Genomic DNA, 7,489 nt, shown 5'->3' with positions numbered 1-7,489 from the left:
TTTTTTTCTTTGGCATGGAAGCTAAACATCAGGATGTATATTGCATCTGAATGTAATGAATGTGGAATATATGTAATCTTTGCTTCTCCAATTGAGATATTGGGCGGTAGGCCATGATGCACATAAAATCTTCCTACTCTGAAGGAAAGTAAAAAATATTATTAACATACCTTCTCAAATTTCCCCTACAGTTATGCTGAAATATCTTCAAAGAAAACACAAGCTGTAACTGTCACCCACCCACTCACAGCTTTAATACTGGATAAAGAGTAATTACATCAGTGATAGATTTATTGTATCATAATTGAAAAGTTCATTTACATGGGAATTAAAGCTGTTAGGAAAAATAAATAGATTGAAAAAAAGCCTACTATAGAAACAGTGAAAAGAAATTCTTCTGTATGTCTTTACCATGTATTTTATTTCTGTATGTATCTTGATTGGAAGTGGAAGAAGAGTACAAATGACAAAACAGAATGCCAGGAAAATCTGAGAAAGAAATATGTTTCTGATATCCAGTAACAAGAACACCTTGACGTTTTTACTAATTTAAGCATAAAAATCTCAAAGATCTCTGTTTGACTTAGATTTCTTAACTACATTTAATTAGAGTTCATAGCTAGAAGATAATCACTTACTCTGACTTCCAGCTTAGGACAAACTGAAATCTGATTATCTCCTACTGAGTCCAATAATTTGTTCAACTGAAATCTCCCTATACAGGAAATTGAAAAAGTACAATGATACATAACAAAATATACCATTGGGAAATTAGTTTTGCTTTTAAGTAGTTTTCCAGCTTTCTTTTAACTTGAACAACCTTGGTTCATAAAGTCTTTATTAAAAAGTGATATGGATGCCTAACGCATGCAGAGTTGTGTTCCTTTTTTGATTTGAGTATCTATATAAATTTATGTATTTACATAAATGTTAAAAAAAAATGTTAGCATCGGGCATAGTATCTGAAAGCACTTTACAATCGTATGTGTGTTTCAAATGTAGAAAAGCAGATTATTTTCTTCCTAAAATGTGGAAGAGTAGCTAAAAGAGTTTCATTTTTTGTTATTGCTTACTTCTTTATAGCTTAAGTTCTTCTGTCATTTAGATTGTTTCTAGTCAGGACAGACAATTTTGAGACAATTTATGAAATCACAGACAATGAGCAATACTTATTCCATGCTGCTCTAGTTTTGTCTTTGACAGACATTCTGCTACGTAAGCCGTGTAATTCTGACACAGTAGGGGACAATACAAAAGATAAATTCAGTATGCAGTCTGTTTTAAAACAACTGTTCCCAGATAATAAGAGGAACCAGACTGTAAATTCATGTGCTGTGTTTTACAAACTATTTGAGAAGAGAAAAAAAGCTCAGACTTTCACATCTGAAAACTGGTGCTTCAAAGATTCTGACAAGATGGTCTAGATGTGAAGTTCTGTTGCAGTTCCAAAGGAGCAATTAAAATTCTTTGAAAACTCTCAGCCAGCTGTCAGGTTTAGCACTGATCTGAAGTTTGCATGACTGCATCTTCACAAATGCTGGGAAAGTAAGTAGAATTGATCAGAAGCTCTTGGATCCATTAGAAGGCCACAAATGACGTACCAGGCAACTGAATATAAAACAGCATCTCTGCCTTTGCAATGGGCACTATCATTACCATGCAAATTGGAATAGGATGATAAAAAAACCTGAAGTCTGGTGTATCTTGTTAAAATGAGCTGTGAGTTTTACAGGGAGTCATAAAATGCATCCGTTCAAGGCCTCAAAGTGCTGGTGAAATGTTTGGAAGTTCGAAGTTTCAAAATCTTTCTCTGTGTTTCCCTTTGAAGAAGGCTAGTTAGTGAGGCAGCTGATGTGCAGTCTGAAATAATGTCTCGTTACACCATGTAGCTGCATTTCAGATAAGCCTGTACAATCTACTGTGAGGTTTTTGTTTATTAATCTTAAGCAGACACTAAGCTGTCTAGAAAGCCTGTGCTAGTATTTTCCACGATGCCAGTGTTTCTAAACCAAGCCTAAGGGATGTGTCTTTGATATAAAGATTTAACGTGCACCCAGTAAACTTGGGATCAATAGAAAACATCCATCACTTTACAGTAAAGGAGGCTTTATTTTACTTTAACTGTACTCTGATACAGAAAGTTTGCCTTTCCCAGAGTAGCTGTGGATTTTCTATACAGTGTAAGAATATCCTGTCCTGAAACAAATAGATGTTTTTTCCCATACGTTAATTAAAAAGTGATTAATGCTGTCTGTGTTTGAGCTTCCTATTAGAGAACATGTATACAATAAAAATTTCACCCATTGAATTTTTGTATGCTGTTGCGTGCTACTAATAAGATAATTGCTCTGAAGTCTTTTTGAAAGTATGCCATTCCAGCAGGCATACCTAGTCTTCAGGACTGACATTTCTCTACTGTCCTGTTTAGCTTTGTTGACTCAGTCTTAACAGAAACATTCAGAAAAAGGAGTCTCTTAGTTACTCCTAGAGGACCTCATGATAAAAAATGTCTGAGAATAAATAGCACAATTTAACTTCCCTCTCCCTCACTAGTTGGCTGCAGAAACTGTGTTGGTATCTCTGAGCTATTTTGTTGCTATTATTTGTTTGTTTATTCTTTGTTTATTCTTTGTGACATCTATGCAGAGAGAAAGCAGCAGGCTGAGCCCAGAACACATATCATTGATGCAAATTAGTTAATATTGCTGGATCCAAAGTTGTTGGTTAGGGTAGTGTCAATGTTTTATGGGCTGGTTTGGCCTGGTTCAGTGACTAGCGGGGCAGAGGGATTTCACAAAATTCACACCTCCAGAAAAGGGAAACAGGGAACCCCAAAATAATTAAAAACATCAGCAACGATCTGAGGAGAAACAAACTAATTTACTAAATATAATATCAGAATGCAAGATAACACTATAATACAATATAATTAGAATTGAAGCTAATAAATCAAATATAATGAGAGAGAGTGTCCAAAAGATGGATAGGCCTCATCATAACGCGCAGTCCAGTTGAGCAGCAGGGAGGAGAGCCTGACAAAGAAGAGCACATCAGGTGACCTTGCAGGAGTTATATCTCCTCTCTGACTGCAAAGCCCCCTGGGGAATGTAGTTCTTCTTCTCTTCTGGACAGGTACCCAAAACTGGAGCACTAACACTTCAACTCCCAGTGCACTACATGATGTTATGATGTGGAATACCGATAACCAAAAATCATAAAACCATGACAGGTAGTATGGTTAGGTCATGGTTGGACTTAAGATGATCTTTAAGGTCTTTTCCAACCTGAGTGATTCTATGATTCATAACTAACAGTCATAACACTATGGTGCATTAAGATTCTTGCATGTTCCCAATTATCATTCAGGAAACTTTTTAAATGTAAAAAAAATACTGATGTGATTTTATTAAAAAAATGTCTTGATAGAACAGACTGAATTTTGTCTATGAATTATAAATTCAAAAGACAAAGTGCACAGTAAAATTTTTGCATTAGATTTGTAACTGTTGGGCAATGTCATTGTCACTATTAACTTCATTTAAAAAAAAATTCTAACCCTCAAGTCTTCTTAAATTTGCATTCAAAGGAAAATTTCAAGAACCAATGCTATAGAAAAAGAGTAACAAATGCTAAATTGGAGAGAGTATCTGTAGACAATTTGTTCAAGTTTTTCTGCCAGAAATGTTCCTCTGGTTTTACTGAATGTGTGTCTAAACAATATATAGACTTATCAAGCAAAACAGAATTAAGCAACACAGTGTGAAGTGCTGCTTGCAATAATGCAATTCTGCGGCCTATTATGGGTAGAGGTGAGAGAAGAGGTTAAGAAATCAAAACCAAATAAAAATCTACGATAGAAAGAGAGTGGAGAACAATAGCCAAGTCCTCTGTACAACTGGTGATATGGATCTCACAGGTAAAGACAAATCTGACCAGGTCATCTGTTTGATGATGGCATCATACTTGCAGGAGGCAGCTTAAACAAATCTGAATGCCTCTTCTGCAATTAACATTGCAAACCATTTTCTGAACTCTACTTTTGGTTATTAGTTAAACCAATTAAATATAGTTGCTGAGACTATCAGCTGCCAATCTGACTCCTTAGATCTCTCATCCCTTAAGTCACACTGATTTCCAGGGGACCATTCAAATGTTTGAATATTAAGCGCTACAGTTATCTTAAAGTATTAAGAAATATGTAAATTTACTAAAAGGATATTTAATTTAATTTGTTATTAATATATTTGTTATTCTTTTATTTGTTATTTATTTGTTATTTATCCCTTATTCATTACATGAAAGTCAAATCTTAACTTAATTAGTGCTATTTTTGATAAAAGGCAGGCTTTCCTGTTAACCTTGGAGCATTCTCTCAGTATTTGTTTATTTTGCAATCAAGTTCTTTAGGCAAAGTTATTAACTTCCCAGCTGATGTAACAAATGATTTAATTTGGGAGTACCTATTCACCTTCTGTGCATCTTTGAGTATTTTCTTTACTCTGAAGACTGTCTCTTTCCCTTAGGAATACAGTGTCTTTTGTTTCCTAACAACTAGCTATCCAACAATTTGCACAGCCAAGTAATCCTAAAAATATTTTGATGATGGGGGAGGAGAAGGGCAATTAAAATGTTCCTTGCTTTTTGCACAGAGAGGCTGTGTTTGGAACAGTGACATAATCTTCAGGACAAATATGGCTTTCATTGTGCCACCCCACCTCCCCAGTGCCTGAAGTAATGTAAATATTTGCTTCAGTCTATGAAGCTACCCAAAGTCAGTGCTGGGTCACTTTCTTCATGGCATGTGACATGCTGATATCAGCACACATTTCCAAAATGAGTCATAGTGCTGTATGGGAAGTTACTAACTAATTTTCAACTGCACATGGAGCAGATTGCTTCTTCAGGAAGCATTATCACTAGTAGAAGCAGATTTCAAAATGGCTTTTTGATTGTAATTTAATGTATATATACATACTTTAAGGTGAACATATAGATTTCTGTCTTCTCATTCCACTCGTCATTCTAAAATAGCTAAAATTACTGTGTCAACAATGGAAAACAGAACAATGTTGTAACAGCTATGTTACAATATTATCACTTTTTTGTCTGAATTCAAATTCAGAATATACCTTTGAATTTGCTAGAAGAAACATACTTCTTAGTATTTTCTTTGAGATGATATAACCTTTCCAGTTCTTTAGTTATTCAATGAACTTGGACACATGCACAAGGTAGTCGGTGTGGAGTAAATAATTTGAATGATCAGAAGATCAGTAGCCTGATGCTGTTGAATTATGTTGCTCTCTTTTCCTCCCTTCACATACATGAAACTGCAGAGCTTTGCACCTCCTCCCTTTATACTTTATGGCCAGCAAAAATCTAGCAGGACTGTTAAGCTCTTGTTTATTCATAGAGATTCAATAGTCTAGGAAGACAAACTTTCAAAAATAATATAAGAATCACATGGCAACGTCAGTTCTTTTAGAAAACAAATTACATGTTAGTTAGGGCCTTAAAATGTCTGTGTTTAGTTTTCTCCACATTTATAAATGTATGTTAATCTTGATATTGTGACAGGAATATTTAAATCATTGCTTCCAGTCTTACGTCATAATGAATCATTAAGAATATTAAAATGATATATTGCCATGTTTTAGCACAAGCAGGTATATGATCTAGCCTGGGAAATACATTCTGTGAGGCATCCTAGGAATCGTTTGTGCTACCAATTCAAAGTTGACGCTTATGCTTTTATGCACATGAATATTAATTAGGTAGGGCCTAGGGTGGTTACTGAAATGTACAATACACAGAAGACTGTACCATTACAGTCTCGCATGAACAATGTGCAATTCATTCATTTTATTAATGCTCTGTTTCCCCTTCAGGCAAATCATTTCACCAGCATGTGATAATAAAAGGCTTCAGTCAGACATTTTTGACAAATTTGACATGTTATTGGATAGAAGCCACGTTCTAAGACAAAACTCATGGCTTGCTTTGCTTAGTTTTCTCACCAGGCCTAGAAAAAGGAACACACATTTCTATCAGTGCCAGATTATTTGATACAAAACTTCAGAAGCTGTTTGCATGTGTACAATATTGAAGACAACTGTAGCAAAAAAGATTGGGAGTTGGAGGAAGTGGGAAGGGGATTATAACAAAGCCAATGACAATAGATACTGGTTCAGTGTAGGTTCCAGACAGTGGTTGAGAACCATAAGCACAAAGCAGGATCAGTCATGAATGACGGGAAATAGCAAGAGAATTGTATCTCATTTATTTTGTGAATCTCATTTCCAGACTGCAATGCCGTGGCTATGCATGATATGGGGTACTGAGGCATAAAATCAGAAGACATCATTCCCTTTCATTAGTTATTTCTACACATATGGGGAATGACTTATTCAATTCCAGAAAATGTGACAACTTGCTTGCCTTTTCTGTCCATCATTGCAATGTTCTTTCCTTTTCTACCTTGGGAAGAGCCTGAAAGAAACCCTAGTGCACTACTTTTAGCATTCAGTGAAGAAATCCTGATGGGAACAGAACTGACCGCAGCTGAATCCGCCCTCCCTTTTCTGTTTACTGTATGTTTTGCCAAATGCTGGTTTACGCTAAACAGAACAGTAAACACAGCTTTAGTATTAGACAAAAAAAGTGGTGTGGGGTCAAATTTTGTAGATTCCATAATTCCTTAATTCAGCAAGAATTTGTATTCTATTTCATTTCTATTTTCTATTCTGTTCTATTCACTCACACACAAAAGAGGTTTTGTTGCACTTAAAAATCACAAAAAAAATGGCTAAGAAAGTCTAGGCTTTACCATGAATAAATAAACAAATAAAAATAATAAATAAAATAAATATTTACCCATATTTTCATATGGAGCAATAAAATACAAAGGTTTATCTCTTTTACATGGTAATGAGGGAAGTTCAAAGTATGGTTTGAAATAAAACCCAGAGTATCTGGAGCTGCTCATCTTTATCAAGAACCATTTTTTTTTCTACTGACAAGATGCTGTTCTCCACTATAGGCATCTCAGTCTCTGTTACGACTTATGATTTTCATCTTCTAAGGTAAAGAAAATTGTGCACTGTGTAAAACTTTCTGTGTTCCAAGTATTTTGTCTAATGTATATAATACAATACAATACAATATAATAACACAAGATGACATGACATAATGTATATAATATAACACAATGCAAAATCATATTTTTTTTTCTAGATGAATAAGTTAGTCATTGATTGAGTAGGTAGCTTCATTTTGAAAATTTGTCAGGTCTTTTTGGTGTTTTTAAAATAATGACTTTGGTTTTGTGGCTCAAATTTAAGTTAAATGAGAAAGAATGTACCATTGTCCCTTTCAAATTCAGCTTTTTCACCTGAGAATGCTAATCACTGACAGTGACAGGGGGACTTCTTTTCAAGCTTTTTTGAATAATACTGTTGGGATATTCTGGGCATATTTAAGCAACAACATT

The sequence above is a fragment of the Phasianus colchicus genome, chromosome Z, assembly GCF_987193195.1.
Source record: "Phasianus colchicus chromosome Z, bPhaCol1.hap1.1, whole genome shotgun sequence".
Lineage (NCBI taxonomy): Eukaryota > Metazoa > Chordata > Aves > Galliformes > Phasianidae > Phasianus > Phasianus colchicus.
Note: the sequence above shows the minus strand (reverse complement) of the source record.